Below are 18,333 nucleotides of genomic sequence, written 5' to 3'. Positions count from 1 at the left end.
ATTGATACCAGAACTACCATGGTTGTTACCTTTGTATTGGATTCAGATAAAGAATTATTCTTTCAGCAATACTTCAAGTTTAAAGATAGCTTGTTCTGTGGTCAAAAAAATACAGATTTTTCAAAATATTTCTAAGGAAACTCAGGCAAGAAGAAAGCAGTTTCTTCTATTGAAAACCAGAGTTTCAGACTTAGGAGCATTTTTCTATTTAAAATTTCCATGCAAATCCAAGGTAACAAGTTTATATTTTTGGATCCAATAGACCTTGAGAGATTTTTGATGCATAAACGTAACCCTGGTAATTAAGGGGTTGGGAGTTTCCGACAATTTATTGTATTATTTCTTAGGTCCCTCCATTATTATGTGGGCTTTTGCATATGATTATTAGAGTTTTTCTTTATACCTTTTGGATTGTATCTATTGAATGCTTTTCTGTAATTCATGTGAAATTGAATTATGAAATTAATAAAAGTGTAAATAAAAAAAAAACCAAAGAAAATGCCAACTTGGCTCTTGTCTGTTAAGCGATAGTCCCCATGAACCAGGCACTGGCAGAGCAGGTTCTTCATCAGGCAGCCTTTTTGGTGTATATTTGCTTTGCATTTTTGAACACTGCCATGTACTGGGCTGAGGATTTCAGAATAACATCAGGCTCACAGGTCTGCAGTTTCCCAAATTAACCCTTGAAGCCCTTTTGAAAAATGGGCTGCAGAAATAATGCTTAATTTTAAATGACTCAGGCACTGATTAAACTTTGTGAAATAAGCATTTCCTTTCATGATGAAAGCTAATTTGGTGCTCAGACACTCAAGCCTGGGTTATTCAATCTATGGGGAGTTTGACAGTCCCTACCAGTAGCATGATACACAACAAAGGATATATTATCCCACTGTTTATCTTTTTCATAAAAGTAAGGTCCCCAAATAGTAGGGGTGTGCATTCGGATTGACCGCATTAGTAAAACGCAACTCATATTTTTTTTTTACTTAAAAAATTGATTCGACATAAACGATCGGATTTCCCACATATCGAACATAGATATGTTCGATATGTGGGAAATCGCGATTGTTGAGCCAAAATAAAAATATAAACCCCCTCACCCTCCTTAATCCCCCCCCCCGACTTACCACAACTCCCTGGTGATGGAGCGAGGAGTGAGGACGCCATTTCTGCAATCCTTGGCGAGAAGCATGTGACGTCGGCGGCACGTCGAGTGACGCCGGCGTCACGTGATTCCCGGCTCGTTCGCGCCGGACGGCTCGTTCGGCCCAAAAAGAACTTTTGGCCAGCTTGGGGGGGTCAGGAGGCCCCCCCAAGCTGGCCAAAAGTTCTTTTTGGGCCGAACGAGCCGTCCGGCGTGAACGAGCCGGGAATCACGTGGCGCCGCGTCACTCAGACGCGACGTCACGTGATTCCCGGCAAGTTCGCGCCGGACGGCTCGTTCGGCCCAAAAAGAACTTTTGGCCAGCTTGAGGGGGTCAGGAGGCCCCCCCAAGCTGGCCAAAAGTTCTTTTTGGGCCGAACGAGCCGTCCGGCGCGAACTTGCCGGGAATCACGTGACGTCGGCGTCACGTGATTCCCGGCTCGTTCGCGCCGGACGGCTCGTTCGGCCCAAAAAGAACTTTTGGCCAGCTTGGGGGGGTCAGGAGGCCCCCCCAAGCTGGCCAAAAGTTCTTTTTGGGCCGAACGAGCTGTCCGGCGCGAACGAGCCGGGAATCACGTGACGCCGCGTCACTCGACGTGCCACCGACGTCACATGCTTCTCGCCAAGGATTGCAGAAATGACGTCCTCACTCCTCGCTCGATCACCAGGGAGTTGTGGTAAGTCTGGGGGGGGGATTAAGGAGGGTGAGGGGGTTTAAATTTTTTTTTTGCACATATGTACATATACCCAACTCATTGGATTTTTTTTATGTCCATATTGGCCGCAAGTGGGACCCCCTTTCGGACATAAAAAATATGAACATAAAATTTTGCTCTGCACATCCCTACCAAATAGTAATTTCTGGAGCTGATTGTATGACCAGAGACTAAAGATCTCTATTCTCCAAGGGAGGGTTTTAATGCTTTTCAAATAAAGCAACTTCCTCTATGGCTGCCCTGCCAATGTTTGTAATGAAAGAAAATTATTCTGTGGTGCTACCAAAGAAAGGAGTCAGGAGGAAACATTTCAGTTAAAACACTGGTTTTACTAAATTCAGATTAATTTAGGTAGTTCAATACACAAGCCTTGAACAGTTTCATGACCTCAGTCTCTCCCTCATTACAAGATTTTTGAGAGAACCGAATAGCCTGATATCAGAAAAACTGAACTAGCCCACTATCAGTGGTAAGAACATAAGAACATGCCATACTGGGTCAGACCAAGGGTCCATCAAGACCAGCATCCTGTTTCCAACAGTGGCCAATCCAGGCCATAAGAACCTGGCAAGTACCCAAAAACTAAGTCTATTCCATGTTGCCGTTGCAAGTAATAGCAGTGGCTATTTTCGAAGTCAACTTAATTAATAGCAGGCAATGGACTTCTCCTCCAAAAACATATCCAATCCTTTTTTAAGCAGTTATACTAACGGCACTAACCACATCCTCTGGCAACAAATTCCAGAGTTTAATTGTGTGTTGAGTGAAAAAGAACTTTCTCCGATTAGTTTTAAATCTGCCACATGCTAACTTCATGGAGTGCCCCCTAGTCTTTCTATTATCTGAAAGAGTAAATAACCGATTCACATCTACCCATTCTAGACCTCTCATGATTTTAAAAACCTCTATCATATCCCCCCTCAGCCACCTCTTCTCCAAGCTGAAAAGTCCTAACCTCTTTAGTCTTTCCTCATAGGGGAGCTGTTCCATTCCCCTTATCATTTTGGTCGCCCTTCTCTGTACCTTCTCCAACACAATTATATCTTTTTTGAGATGCGGCGACCAGAATTGTACACAGTATTCAAGGTGTGGTCTCACCATGGAGCGATACAGAGGCATTATGACATTTTCCATTTTATTCACCATTCCCTTTCTAATAATTCCCAACATTCTGTTTGCTTTTTTGACTGCTGCAGCACACTGAACCGACGATTTCAATGTGTTATCCACTATGACGCCTAGATCTCTTTCTTGGGTGGTAGCACCTAATATAGAACCTAATATTGTGTAACTATAGCATGGGCTATTTCTCCCTATATGCATCACCTTGCACTAATCCACATTAAATTTAATCTGCCATTTTGATGTCCAATTTTCCAGTCTCACAAGGTCTTCCTGCAATTTATCACAATCTGCTTGTGATTTAACTACTCTAAACAATTTTGTATCATCTGCAAATTTGTTTCCTCACTCGTATTTCTTTCCAGATCATTTATAAATATATTGAAAAGTAAGGGTCCCCAATACAGATCCCTGATGCACTCCACTGCCCACTCCCTTCCACTGAGAAAATTGTCCATTCAATCCTACTCTCTGTTTCCTGTCTTTTAGTCAGTTTGTAATCCACGAAAGGACATCGCCACCTATCCCATGACATTTTACTTTTCCTAGAAGCCTCTCATGAGGAACTTTGTCAAACACCTTCTGAAAATCCAAGTACACTACATCTACCGGTTCAACTTTATCCACATGTTTATTAACTCCTTCAAAAAAGTGAAGCAGATTTGTGAGGCAAGACTTGCCTTGGGTAAAGCCATGCTGACTTTGTTCCATTAAACCATGTCTTTCTATATGTTCTGTGATTTTGATGTTTAGAACACTTTCCACTATTTTTCCTGGCACTGAAGTCAGGCTAACCGGTCTGTAGTATCCCAGATCGCCCCTGGAGCCCTTTTTAAATATTGGGGTTACATTAGCTATCCTCCAGTCTTTAGGTACAATGGATGATTTTAATGATAGCTTACAAATCTTTACTAACAGGTCTGGAATTTCATTTTTGAGTTCCTTCAGAACTCTGCGGTATATACCATCCGGTCCAGGTGATTTACTACTCTTCAGTTTGTCAATCAGGCCTACCACATCTTCTAGGCTCACTGTGATTTGGTTCAGTCCACCTGAGTCATTACCCATGAAAACCTTCTCCAGTACAGGTAACTCCCCAACATCCTCTTCAGTAAACACTGAAGCAAAGAAATCATTTAATCTTTCCACAATGGCCTTATCTTCTCTAAGTGCCCCTTTAACCCCTCGATCATCTAATGGTCCAACTGACACCCTCATAGGTTTCTGCTTTGGATATATTTAAATTTTTGCCTCTACGGCCGACTTCTTTTCAAATTCTCTCTTAGCCTGTCTTATCAATGTCTTACATTTAACTTGCCAATGCTTGTGCATTATCTTATTTTCTTCTTTTGGATCCTTATTCCAATTTTTGAATGAAGATCTTTTGGCTAAAATAGCTTCTTTCACCTCACCTTTTAACCATGCCAGTAATCGTTTTGCCTTCTTTCCACCTTTTTTTTTTTTTTTTTTTTTTTAATTCTTTATTTTCCAATTTTGAAAATTTTACCAAGAACATTACATTCTTATACAGAAAATTCAATGTCACAACCAATATCCTTTAATTCAGGTATATAAATCATATATCATATTATAAGACATCTAAATTATAAGAAAAATGTTTAAAGCAATTAGGGGCAGATCTGAGCAAACAAATTAAGTAAACTACAATCACAAAAATATAGATAAACTCACTGAGTATAGCATCTATTACATTTGTTCACACCTAAACTGTGGGAGCTATAATAGGGGTCCGAGCAGCTAGAAATGATCTCAATTGTATAGGATCTAGAAAAACATAATTTTCATTTAAGTATCTGATGCAGGCCTTGCATGGGTATTTCAGAACAAAACGTGCTCCCAACTTTAATGCTTCAGGACGAAGCCTAATAAATTCTTTTCTTCGCAACTGAGTGGATTTAACCACATCAGGGTAAATCCAAATAGGGTTTCCATAAAAATTTACTTGTCGGTTCCTAAAAAACAAGCGAAGCACATGATTCCTTTCAGAGAGGAAAGCAAAAGAGACTAACATTGATCTCCGTACATTTATCTGAGCATCTGAAAACATTTCTAAAAGTTAGTTACATCCAGGGATTGTTCTTGTTCTGGTATTTGTGTTCTCTGTTGTAAATAATATGCTTTTACCAGCACTGGCAAGGCATTCTCTGGTATCTTAAGAATCTGAATCATATAATTTTTAAACAACTCTATTGGGGAAATTAATCTAATTAAAGGAAAATTCAATATTCTAAGATTGTGTGCCCGTAAAGCATTTTCAACTGACTCTAACCTATTTGCTGTATTAGTTTCAGATATAATCAATTTTGTTTGCTTGTTCTCAATTTGAACAAGTCTTTTTTCCACATCGTCAGTCTTTTTTGTATATGTTGTCATCAAAATGTTGTTTGCAGTCGCTTGTTTTTGTATCTCCACAGTTGTTGCTGAGAGTATTTTTATAGAGCTCTCTATAGAGCTAAGCATTGTCCAAATACCCTCAAGAGTCACTACGTCAGGTTTAGCTGTTAAGGGGGAAAGAGAGAGTAATCTCAAGCGTTCCATCCCCACTTCTTCCACAGTTCCCAAACTCACCCTTGTACCTGGTATCGTTGAAAGGAGGTTAATCTCTGAGGCCAGCGGAGAAGAAGCCATTGCAGGGCTCCCCATTTCACCTCCCTCACCTGGAGACGCCTCCGTCAGCTGTTGTTGTGCGCTGGTACACAAGGCTCCTAATCGCTGATTGCCAGGGTTTTCCTCCGAGGGCATAATCATGTCCACTCCGGCTTCTAGCGAAGCAGGGCCAGGTAACTCGCTGTCTCCAGGGTGAGCGGGCTTTCTCGGTGATCCGGGGCTCAGAGTAGTCTCAAAGGTCAAGGGGGAGGGCTCATGCTCCGAAGCAACTCCTCCAGCGACCGAGCCACCCGGAATAGTAGATGCTGCACCGGCGAAAAAACCAGAGATTTGTGGCTGTCGGGGGTCTTCTGCAGGCGAGATAGTGCTCTCACCCCTCAGTCGGCCTTTTCTTTTCGTATGCGGCATTTCTTGAAAGCGTAAGTAAGTTTACAAAGGAAAATGCCGACAGCTTCCCTCTCCGGCGTTTCTCGCAGGAACTACTCAGCGGCCATCTTGCCCCACTTTCCACCTTTTTTAATGTGTGGAATACATCTGGACTGTGCTTCAAGGATGGTATTTTTTAACAATGACCATGCCTCTTGCACACTTTTTACCTTCGTAGCTGCTCTTTTCAATTTTTTTCTAACAATTTTTCTCATTTTATCAAAGTTTCCCTTTTGAAAGTTTAGCACGAGAGCAGTAGATTTGCTTACTGTCCCCTTCCCGTCATTAATTCAAATGTGATCATATTATGATCACTATTGCCAAACGGCCCCACCACCGTTACCTCTCTCACCAAATCCTGTGCTCCACTGAGAATTAGATCTAAAATTGCTCCCTCCCTTGTCAGTTCCTAAACCAATTGCTCCATAAAAATGTCATTTATTCCATCCAGGATCTTTATATCTCTAGCATGTACCGATGATATATTTACCCAGTCAATATTGGGGTAATTGAAGTCTCCCATTATTACCAGCCCCATTACCTGCAGGTTGAGCCTTTGGGTTCCAGAGATTGGCAGGACTTAAGCGAGAGACCCACAGGGCACATATATATATATAGAGAGAGAGAGTCTGGGGCAAGGCCAAGATCTGGACAGACTCTGGTGAAATAGTTACCAGGTCCTAGCCGGAGAATGAGGCAGGCAGAAAACCCGGCATAGGCAGAGTTAGTTGCTGAGGTCAGAAGCAGGCAGCAGGAAAGAGAGAAATCTGAGTCCAAGGCAGATGTCAGTAGCAGGCAGAAGGTAAGAAAGTAGTCTGGGTCCAAGGCAAAGGTCAGAACTTAATAGAATGGAGAAGAACTGAGAAGAAGGAAAGCAAAGGACAGAGTGGACTGGGCAAGATATGCTGAGCAAGGAAGAACAGGCTGGATAAGGCAGGTAAGGCAGGGCAGATTGGGCAAGGGAGGCTGGAACCAAAACAGGATCAGGAACAAAAGTAGGAGCAACATGCACTGAAACTAAGCAGGAAGATCTGTTGCCGAGGCAGTCCTATAGAGTGCAGCTGGGCCTTTTATACCCAGCCATGTGACATCATCGCTGGGTGCTGGCAGCCAGGCTTCCTGTTGCGGGGTCTTCATAAGTTGCTGTGTGCCTATGAAAGCTCAGAGAGAAGAGTGGCTTATGGCTTGATGGTGGCATTCCTGCTTCTTTGGAGGCCATCAGCATCCTGGGGTGAATACCTCTGGTCACAGGACACCCCAAGACTGGTAAATGTTGTACTTTCTAAGTGAGTTCTATACGTTTCCAAATTTTGAGATGTTTAGTTTCTTCTCCATTCATGCTCACTTCTCCTCAATACATGTTTGACACATTTTAATTCCTCAGTATACCAAGGTGATCTTCTAGATATTCTTTGTTTTCTAACTTTAATTACTACATCTGCTTATTCTAGAATTATTCTATTCCAGTCAGCAACTGCTGTATCGGTATTATCAAATCTAATTCTCTGAAGTCATGTAATTTACTTTTTAATTCTTCTGGATCTATCTGCCCATGTTTTTCAAAAATTCTATTTTTGCTTACTCGTGCTTGTATTATATTTTGAAATTCTATCTTATGGTCAGACCAAGGAATAGTTTCTTGGGAAAAAAAAAGTAGCAGGACTAGAATCCCTGGCCTACTTGTGAAATCAGGGATCTGCTCCATGTCATCATGGTGAAGAAGAATATGAATTTCCATATGAAGTTCTGGGAGTTGTGACTGATCCAGTAGTGAGGATGTGAGACACAAAAGAGAAGCAATTTGGGACATGTATAATTGGTAACCATATTGCAGAATTTTGAGGACACATTTCTCCATTGTGATTTGTGCTACACTCCCAAGAAAGAGGGGATTCTCCCCTCAACTGGAGTGGAAAGGTGTAGAGAACCAGGATAAAAAATCAGCCCCAGTTTTGGTTGGGCCTGTTGGAATGGTTTTGTCTGTTGGCATTCCTTCTGGTGGAATCGACTAGATTGCGGCTGATAATGTTGTCTTTGCTGCTTGTAGAAGAGGCAAACAATATTGATGGAAGGAGCAATAAGTACATCTATAGTAGTAAGGTGTCCTGCATGAGAAGGCAGGCATTGTGGTGCAGGCAGATGGTCCAATGTAATAGACAAGGACAGGACTGCTATGTTTTGCTACTTTATTTGAGTTACTATCTCTAGAAGATTTTCTCCAAAGAGATTATCTCCTAAGCCAGGAAGAGCTGCTACCTTTTTGTGAACATCTTCCTGGATGCAATTGGCTTGAAGTTATACCATGCGCCCAACTCCAAGGTAAGCCGCTGATGTTCTTACAACAGAGTGAAAAGACTCAACCTGCACACAAAATATGTTAAGTATGTTCTTCTAAGTTAAGCAAAGGCTGTGGCATGATGGTTTCTCCAGCTTTTGATCATATGAAAGGCTTCAGCTTTTGTATGTCATGGACATATTGGACTATGTAAAATTGATGATGAGTTATATGGGCTTTCAACATAGGATCCTGGAATACCTTTTTACCAAAGTTTTCCAGGAGTTTATGATCATTTCCTAGTGGAGAGTTGGAATACAGCCTAGTGTTCTGGGATTTCTTAAGTGCTGATTCCACAACTACTGATTAGGGTGTTAGTTGTATAATTCTGTTGCATGTTGATTTCTGCATTCTATATTTGAGATCCAATTTTATGGCACCGGTGATGCCAGATATGAGCATTTTCCACAGTTTCAACTGCTGTGCATCTAAGAAGGAAGGTATTGGTAAAACCACTGGTTCTGATGGAATATCAAAAATATTAAGTATATCTATAATCTCTGTTCAAGGGTCTGCCCTTTCAAATATTATGTTTCAACATGTTATGTTTGAACTTGGTTTGTGGGCCCTTGGGTCATGGAGAAAGCTGACTCTACCCACAGGGAGGAGCCCTGTGGGGACTCTCCAAGATAGGCAGGGTCTCAGCAGTGAAGGACACAGGAGTCAGAGAATATTTATTATACAGCAAAGAGAAACCCGAGGAGCGGGTTTGTAAACTCAGTCCTGGCGTAGGAAGACCTGGGATGGATTCTCCGGTAGTGGTCCGCAGAGCGGGGTAACCTGGGGAATACTTGCTTCTGGCAGGCCTTGTGCAAGGTAGCTCCAGTAGTGGTGCACAGCACGGGGTAGGCCGGAGATAGATGTTGGCAACTGGCACAAGACAGCGTGGATCTGGTAGTGGTCTGCAGAGCGGGGTAACCCGAGGATCCACACAGCAAGATGGAAGCAGTAGTGTAGAGCAGGTCTTGTACTCACTCCGTGGTGTTGCAGTAGAGAATACGTAGTAGCAACAGCAGAGACCCGAAGCAGGGACAGTGAAGGGTCGTCCGAGAAACAGCGAGAGGAACTCACTTAGCTGGAGAAGGTGAGACAGGCAAAAAAGGCTCTCTGAGGAGTGGATAGCCATTAGTGCAGCAAGGCCCCTGAGGAGTGGGTACCTGAGTCACTCAGTCTGGAATGCAGGAACAGCGAGGCGAAGCGTCTCAGAGGAAGGAATTGAGCAAGATGGAATCCGTGTTAACTCATAGGTAGTAAAGTCCGGTAGGCTTAAATACACATAGGCAGTGACGTCATGCAGAGGGGATGCTCCCGAGGTTCCCGCCAAGACGTGCATAAGAAGGAGGCAGGCTCTAGGTCACACCAGATTCAAGATGGCGACTGGGATCGCCCACGCTAGGGAGGTTGGCAGGCAGAGGCATCCATCTTAGCCAGAATTGGAGCTAATGGGCAAATTGAGGTGAGCAGCAAAGGTCACAGCCGTCTGCGAACGACGGGCGCAACACAACAAGGTCTCTAGGCTCCGAAGGTCATATGCTACTTCAGTTATAAGTTGTAGGATGCAGCAGACTAGATCCAGGCTATTTTCTCAAGTCGGTCCAGTTCTCTGGAATGCGTTGCCCCCTGAATTAAGAACATATGAGGATTATAAGATATATAGGAAACATCTTAAAGTTTTTTGTTTTAAGAATGTTTATGCTGCTTGAATTGTATGTGAGTTAATTATATGTTTTAATTTGTTTTTATGTATTTGTGATTTTATATAATTGTGATCAGTTATTTTGTTATCCTCACTGATCAAACATATTTGGATGTTGCAGAATTGTAAAAATTAAATAAATAAATACATATTGAATGTCGAGACTAATTTCTCCATGAATTTTGAATAACAGGTCCTTGAGAGCAGATGAATGGTTAGGCAGCTCTGGAGGCAGGTCAAAGGGAATGCCTAATAAACTAGGGATGTGTAGAGGGACGCCATATGTTGTATTCGGGATTCGGATTCGTCGGGGGGCGGATACGTTGCATTCGGCCGTATGGCGCCCCGATCCTTTAATACATCCATTTCGATTCGTTCCCCCGCTAAAATTAAATTAACTTCAACCCCCCACCCTCCTGACCCCCCCAAGACTTACCAAAACTCCCTGGTGGTCCAGCAGGGGGTCCGGGAGCCATCCCCTGCACTCACACCCTCGGTGCTGGTTTCAAAACGACGCCGATAGCCATTGACCTACTATGTCACAGGGGCTACCGGTGCCATTAGTCAGCCCCTGTCACATGGTTATCGGCGCCATCTTGTGCTCCTACCATGTGACAGGGGCTGACTAATGGCATCGGTAGCCCCTGTGTCACAGTGAGGGCAAAGGCGATCAGCGCCATTTTGAATACTGGCATCTGACGGCCGGAGTGCAGGTGGTCACTCCTGGACCCCCGCTGAACTTTTGGCAAGTCTTGTGGGGGTCAGGAGGGTCCCCCGAGACTTGGCAAAAGTGCCTGGTGGTCCAGCGGGGGTCCGGGAGCGACCTCCTGCTCTCGCACCGTCAGCTGCCAGTAATCAAAATGGCCTGCGCCATCTTTAAAGATGGCATCGGCCATCCAGTGCTCCTACCATGAGACAGGGGCCGGCCAATGGCACGGATACCCTGTCACATGGTAAAGGCAAAGGGCCATCGGCGCCATTTTTATTAGCGCAGCCGACGGCCCAAGAGCGGGAGATCACTCCCCACACCCCCACTGGACCACCAGGTAATTTTAAACCGGTTTTGGGGGGGGTTCGGGAGGGTGGGGGAAGCAAAGGGGTCATTTTTAAAGGGTCGGTGGGTTTTTTTTTTATCGGGCCATCGGCGCCATTTTTATTAGTGGCAGCCAAAATGGCGCCGATGGCCCGAGAGCAGGAGATCGGTCCCGGGGCTTCCACTGGACCACCAGGTACTTGTAAAAAGTTTTGGGGGGGGGGTTCGGGAGGGTGGGGGAAGGTAAAGGTTTAGTTTTAAAGGGTCGGGGTGGGTTTAGGGGTTGTTTTGGTGTGCCGGTTTTCCCGCTCTCCCCCCAAATAACTCCCGTTGGTGGACACTAACCCATTAACGATTTTTCACGATAAATCGGGGGAATTTCTATTGTATCGCGCACTCTAACGATTTTTGACGATTTAAAAAATATCGGATGATTTTTTAAAATCGTCAAAAAACGATTCACATCCCTAATGCATTGTGCTTTGGTGCAACATGCATCAGGTTTATCACAACACCATGTACCATGTAAGGGTAACAAGAGTCTCTGACACCTGGAGACCAATGCATTTCTGCACCTCCCTCATGCCCCCATCCCCACCTCCATCCTTCTTGTATTAATGCTTAAGGTTAGGGAAAATCACACTAATACACACCCAAAAAAGAAATTAACTGAGAAAATGTTGTGAACAGCCTATGGGGTGAACGCTTCTCTTAACCAGTATTAGTGGTTTGTGGGCCTGACAAAAATATTGAAGATCTCCTCTCTTCCAGGCCTCCTTGCTGCAAGGCCTCCTCTTCTCGGAATGAGTTCCAGGGCAGCCCTGCAGCAGAGCCTCCTTTTCTCAGGCTGCTGCAGGATGAGATTTGCAGCAGTCCTGCGGCATGGCCTTCTCTTCTTGGACTGTCACAGGATGAGTTCAGTGGCACTGGTCAACGCTGATTGGGTGGGTCATGGACCACCCTTAGCTACAACACTAGCTCACATGCGTTCTCCCATTCACACATACTCACACACTCACAGGCTCCTGCTCTCACATAGATGCTCCCATTCCCTATCCCCTCTCTCCACACACACACACACACACACACTCACACACACACACACACACACACATAGACAGGCTCTTACTCTTACATGTTCTCTCCCACATTGGTTCACATTCCCACACAAACACACAGGCTTTCACATGGATGCTCCCATTCCCATTCACACCTACAGAAAACACACACACACATGCAGGCTGCCACTCTTGCTCTCATATACATGCCTATGCTTTCACACAGTCTCATTCTCTCTCACATAAACAGTGTCTCTCTCCTCATGTCTATACATGTCTGTGAAAACCTATATGTGACATTTAGACTTTCACAGGTACATACACAGACATGTACACAGGCACTCATAGACCCACATAAGCATACAGATTCTCACACAGACACATACAGAGACTCACACATACATATGCACACAGGCTCTCAGATGCACATGCACCTAGGCTCTCACACACAAATAAAAAGACTTTTACAAAAACACAAACACACATTCTCAAAGTGCTTAAACAGACACACACACATATACCCTCAGACACACACATTCACACATGGACTTCCCCTGACTTCAGGCCATGGTTGTATGTGCTCCACCACAGTCCCATAGGCCTCTTCTTGACTTTAGGCCATGGTGGGATGAACTCCACCATGGCCCCGCAGGCCTCCTCTTGACTTCAGGCCATGGCAGGATGAGTTCCACCACTGCCCTATGGACCTCCTCTTGACTTAAGGCCATGATGGGATGAGCTCCACCACAGCCCACCAGCCTTCCTGAGTTGGGGGTGGGGGAGTGAAAGCTGTGCACACAACTTTTTCTATAGGCATGCACAGCTTCCATTACCCCAACCCACAGATAAAAGAGATCACAGCCTCTCCATATTTTCAGCCGCCAGCGGGTTGAGTTTCGCCAGTGACACGTGGCCTCTCTTCCTCTTCGTCTGCCAGTGGGTTGGGCTCTGCCAGTGGCCCCATGGCATCTCCTGCTGCTGCTGCTACCCCCACCAAGAAGAATCTGTTGCATCTCCCCTTAAGCAGGCACCCAGGGGCATTGGCCCTTCCCTGCCCTCCTCACTATGCAACTGCCATGCACCAGGGTTTTCTTTGACACATCATGTGTTAAGGAGCTAGAACACTTATACAGTGCTGACACTGATGCTCCCTGCATTGATGGTGCCAGTGTACCTCTATGCTTCTGTTTCTTTGATGCAGGGAAGCTCTTCAGAATAGCGCTGCTTGAACTTCAATGCATGTCAGCCTCAGTGCTCAACCCTGTGGCTTGAGGCAATGGGGGAGTGTTAGAAGAGATATAGCTCAGCTCCCTTCCTTGGAAAGCATCTGAGAGGATAATTTACTATGATTTCTGTAGGTTTGATGCAGAGCTTCTAATTTACCATGGGGACATCTGTACACAGTCCTGGCAGTTAGCCTGAATATGTTCCGGGTCTAAACAGTGGTAGCAGAACTCATTCCAATCCATAATGGATGCTATCTGGCTGCAGATACAAATTTTGAAACCTCTGACTGAGGTTTCAGTCTTGATAAAAGATTTCTTTTGTCTTTTCTTTTTTTTTTTTTTTTTTGTAGTAGCTGTGAAAATTGCTGTTGGGGCTGTTCTGAGGCAGAGAGGCAACAGAGAAATGAGAAAAAATATATATATTACTAGAAAAATGAATGAGGAGAGATGGAGTACATGCCTGTGTTTGTGCTTGGACAAAAAAAGACTGAGGATTCTCTCAAAGTAACATCTGCGTGGGAGTTCACGCACATGCTCAGTAGAGCCCAAAGCTCTACTAACCTGGAAAGATGAGTTTGTTTGGTGCTGCAGGATGACACCACACACATATCATAGCTAATTCAGCCTGATTATTGAAGAAAAGAACTCCAAGGTACCTAGACTGTGGCAAAGAGGCACCAAAAGTTTAGCATTAATAGCCTAAGGCTCTGTAAATGTGCAAATGGCAGGAGTTATCTATGGCATGATCAGAGAAACAAAGAAGAAAGATAGTGTGTGAAGAACACCCCAAGACTCTAAAAGAGGATACTAGTAATTGTAGCATGAACTCTTATGGCAGCACCAGAAGCAAAGTGACACCAAAAGTGGCATCAGCAATCTAAGATATCATGAAGCAGAAAAGGTTACAGGAAAAACCTCAAGGCACTGATAAAAGCACCAAGCAGCACAAAGAATGGCATCAAGAAAAATAACTTTAGAATAGATGCTGTGGTAGTAGTAACCTGTATCTTTTGACTTTTATTCACATTTTTGTTCTGAGGACAAATCATCCCAGTGCAACCAAGAAACAAACCAGATGGGAGAACCAGGCTATGATCTGTTATTATTTGAAGTCCACAGGCTAGCCCCATGGACAACCTCACTCACCTCTACCTTAGTCTAGTAAGGGACTAGATGCAGTGGCAAACTGCCATCCGACATGACTGGGATGCTGCCGATGCTCCACAGTGAGGCTCATCCTCCCTAGGCATGCGTGAGTGCCCCCTCATTAAATTTAAAGGGACCACAGTGGGAAAAGTTCCATAGGCCCAGAGGATGACCTCATTAGTCTTGCCCTTAAAAGGCCTTTCCTTCCTACAACCAGCGCCTCGGCAATAGGTCCACTACTGTAGTAGAGCAAGTTGCCTCAGCATGTTCCTGGAGTTCATTTATATGTTCCTGGTCTTTGTCTCTTCAGTCCCTGTTCTTCATTCTTCAGTTCCTGGTCTTTGTCCTTCAGCTCCTAGTCTTTTCTTAAGTTCCTGGTCTTTATCTTTGTCCTGTGGTCACTCAGTCTTCAGTTCTTCATCAGCTCCTTGTCTTGTGGTCATTCTTTAGTTCTTCAGTGTCTTCTGTGTCATTACCTGCTCACCTGTGCTGTTCTTTGCCTCTTTGCCTGCCTGTCCATCCCACCTTTCCTTAGACAGATTTCTGGTTCTGACTTTGGCCTGCTTGACTATCAACTCTGCTTGCATTCTGCCTGCCGCTGACCACTGCTTGACTCATGACTATGCGTGAACTCTGCCTGCCATTGACCACTACATGAAATATGACTATGTATGAATGCTGTCCACCTCAATCACCCCCTGCTTCTGAATATAGCTGAATCCAGCCTGCCCTGGACTCTGCATCAGCAGAGGCCGCCCCCCCCCCCCAAAAAAAAAAAAAAAAACCTGCCAGCCCCAGCACCTCAGGGCTCAACCTAAGGGGAATAAGGGCTGATTTAGGCAGCGCTCCAGTTGGGCCTCTGCCACAAGCAGCTCTGCCAGTTGACAGTGAGGACCTGTGGGGCTCCTCTCTGAAGGTTGCACCAACTCCACCTCGGTCCAAGGGTCCATGTCCACAACAGGATCATTACAGAGGGTTAGAACAAAATAAAGAACCATATAATAGGTGGAGAACATTCTTTTTCACTCAACACACAATAAAGCTCTGGAATTTGTTGCCAGAGGATGTGGTTAGTGCAGTTAGTGTAGCTGGGTTCAAAAAAGGTTTGGATAAGTTCTTGGAGGAGAAGTCCATTAACGACTATTAATCAAGTTTACTTAGGGAATAGCCACTGCTATTAATTGCATCAGTAGTATGGGATCTTCTTAGTGTTTGGGTAATTGCCAGGTTCTTGTGGCCTGGTTTGGCCTCTGTTGGAAACAGGATGCTGGGCTTGATGGACCCTTGGTCTGACCCAGCATGGCAATTTCTTATGATCTTATATTCCTATGGAGAGGGAGGTACATTTTTCATTTTTCTTTCCTGTGGCAAAATAAACAACCCAGTACAACCAGGAAATAAACAGCAAACAACTTGGAGTCATAAAAACTCCCATTCTCATAAATAAGACATGGCAGGCTGTCAGAGCAGTAATAGTAATACCCCTGTTGTGGTATATGGGGCACAGCAGGCTGGCAAAGCAGTAACATTTAGTCTGGCAGCACAATATCAGTCAGGCCCCTGTTGTGATATCAGGATCATGTCAGGCTGGCAGATTGGTAACAAAGGCATGGCAGGCAGGTACAGCGTTAATAGTAAGAACTCTGTGATAGTAGGGGGCTTGGCAGACTGGCAGAGTATTAACATTAAAGCCCCTGTAGTGGTATCAGGGGCATTGCAGGTTGGCAGAGTGGTAAAAAGACCTTTAAGGTGCTTTCAATCTTCTTGCCACTTGCATGAAAAAATTAGAAACCCAAGAAAAGCTAGGTTGTAAGAAAGATTAGGTTTCCATAAACCATGAATGATGCAGGCTCACAATTCTCCTTGTCATTGAAAAACACACAATTACTGGGCATGCTCCTTGGTGGGCAAGAAAGATACTGCTGGCACTAGTTCTGGCCAGATGGTGGACTTATGCGCCCAATATGCCAGCGCATCTGTGTCCATTTCATCAATGGACTCATTGAGATAGTGTTTCATAGACTTTTGTGCTGAGCTCTCCTTTGGCTGAGTAAGCCAAGAGTCTTTCTTAATGCCAGCTGCTTTCACTCTGTCCTGAGCTGGGAAAGATGGTTTTTACAGGCAATGTGACTTTGGCATATTGTAGTAGGGGAGGAAGTGCTCCCTGACAGGGTGCTGCTCCTGTTGGCACTATTCTCGGAGGTGGCACTGGGCACATTTTCTTCCTGTGCTGCTACATCTCTACTCTGCCTCTGCCTCTCATGCTGCACCTGACAGACCTTCATATGAGTGAGACACTTGAACTTGAGGGCAAGATTCTCCTTCATCCGGGGATCAAGTAGTGCAGCAAACATGTATACATTGGAGTGAATTTTAAGAGTTGCTTGTGTTAAAAGACCCATATATGTGAATATCTGGGCTGAGAGTGAGTGACTCATATTTTAAAATGGCCAAATTATGTGTGTATATGTGCATGCCCAAGCAACCAAATGTGCAGGAAAAAGAGGCAGAATTAGGGTGTATACATCTGTTCTTGATGCAGACATCTCTTTTTAGGCCTAAAATGACAGGATGAAGGGTCTGGCTAAACTGGGGAGAGAGAGGCTGAAGAACCAGAGGCGTCTGGATATAATGTAAAGTTAGGCTGGGCAAACTACTAGACTAATTGGTAAAACAGGGATTGTCCTTCATGCACTCATGTTTTAAAATCTGCATATGTGTGTGCGTGTTAGAGTTGACAAAATCCTAAGGAAGATACGCAAACTATGTTTCCTTGTGTAACTGTTTAAAATTAGAAGCACACGCACCCGTGATAGGTGTATTTTAAATCGAATGTGCCCAATTGTGTGCACGATTTAAAATGTCTGCAAATGTGCACTCATGCGCACATGTGGGCATGTGTGGGCACCCACACACTTGTTTTAAAGTTACTGTCATTGCTTTTAGACAGAGGTTTCAGTCTCTCTTCCACCTGCCATTGCAAGGATTCTAGAAACTGCGAATCTTTCTTCTTTCATGCTCTCGTTCTGATGGAACCCTCTTCAACTTTTCCTCCAGAAAATTTACTATAGGGATGACATTATCCAAGGGAGCTCTCTTGGAGCTCGGCTCCTTCATGACTGCCCAGTCACGATGCCCCAGTGGGCAATTCACACCTGTCCCTATTACTGGAGACAGATTATGCATGGGTGTTTGTTGCTCCACTAACCTCTACAAACTTATATAGAACCCACAGAGTGAAAAGAGACAAAAGCAAGCACCAAGATTTCACTCACAAACAATCTATTCAACATCACTTATTTATGCTCTACACAGATGCAGCGCATATAAAAAGCCACATAGACTGCACCATCAAACTCGGTGTCTCATGTATTTAAGCAAGGAGTGCTATCATGTTTGTAATCATTGGTCTGTGATGAATCCTTATAGCATCTTTATCACTGCTCTATGCTTCAACAGCAGAGGGGAAAGGGGATTTAGACAGCAACCAATGAGGGTCCCGACTTTTACGGTTTGGGGAACAAATAAACATGGGGGTAACTTGCTGATGTGGCGCTTACTACCCTTAATCACTAAGCTTGAAACTTTTGATGCAGCTCTAACATTGCTCTCTGCTTCCACAGCATGGGTTAAGGGAAATTGGATTCAAACAGCATCCAAGGGTCCTGACTTTTATGGTCTGAGAAACTGTCAACTGATAAGCATGGGGGTAACCTGCACAGAGCAGCAGATACTGGCATAAACTTGCTGGCAAGAATGGGTGGATCATTTGGTCCTTTTCTGCCATAATTTCTCTGTTTCTA

The sequence above is a fragment of the Rhinatrema bivittatum genome, chromosome 10 (genome assembly GCF_901001135.1).
Source record: "Rhinatrema bivittatum chromosome 10, aRhiBiv1.1, whole genome shotgun sequence".
Lineage (NCBI taxonomy): Eukaryota > Metazoa > Chordata > Amphibia > Gymnophiona > Rhinatrematidae > Rhinatrema > Rhinatrema bivittatum.
Note: the sequence above shows the minus strand (reverse complement) of the source record.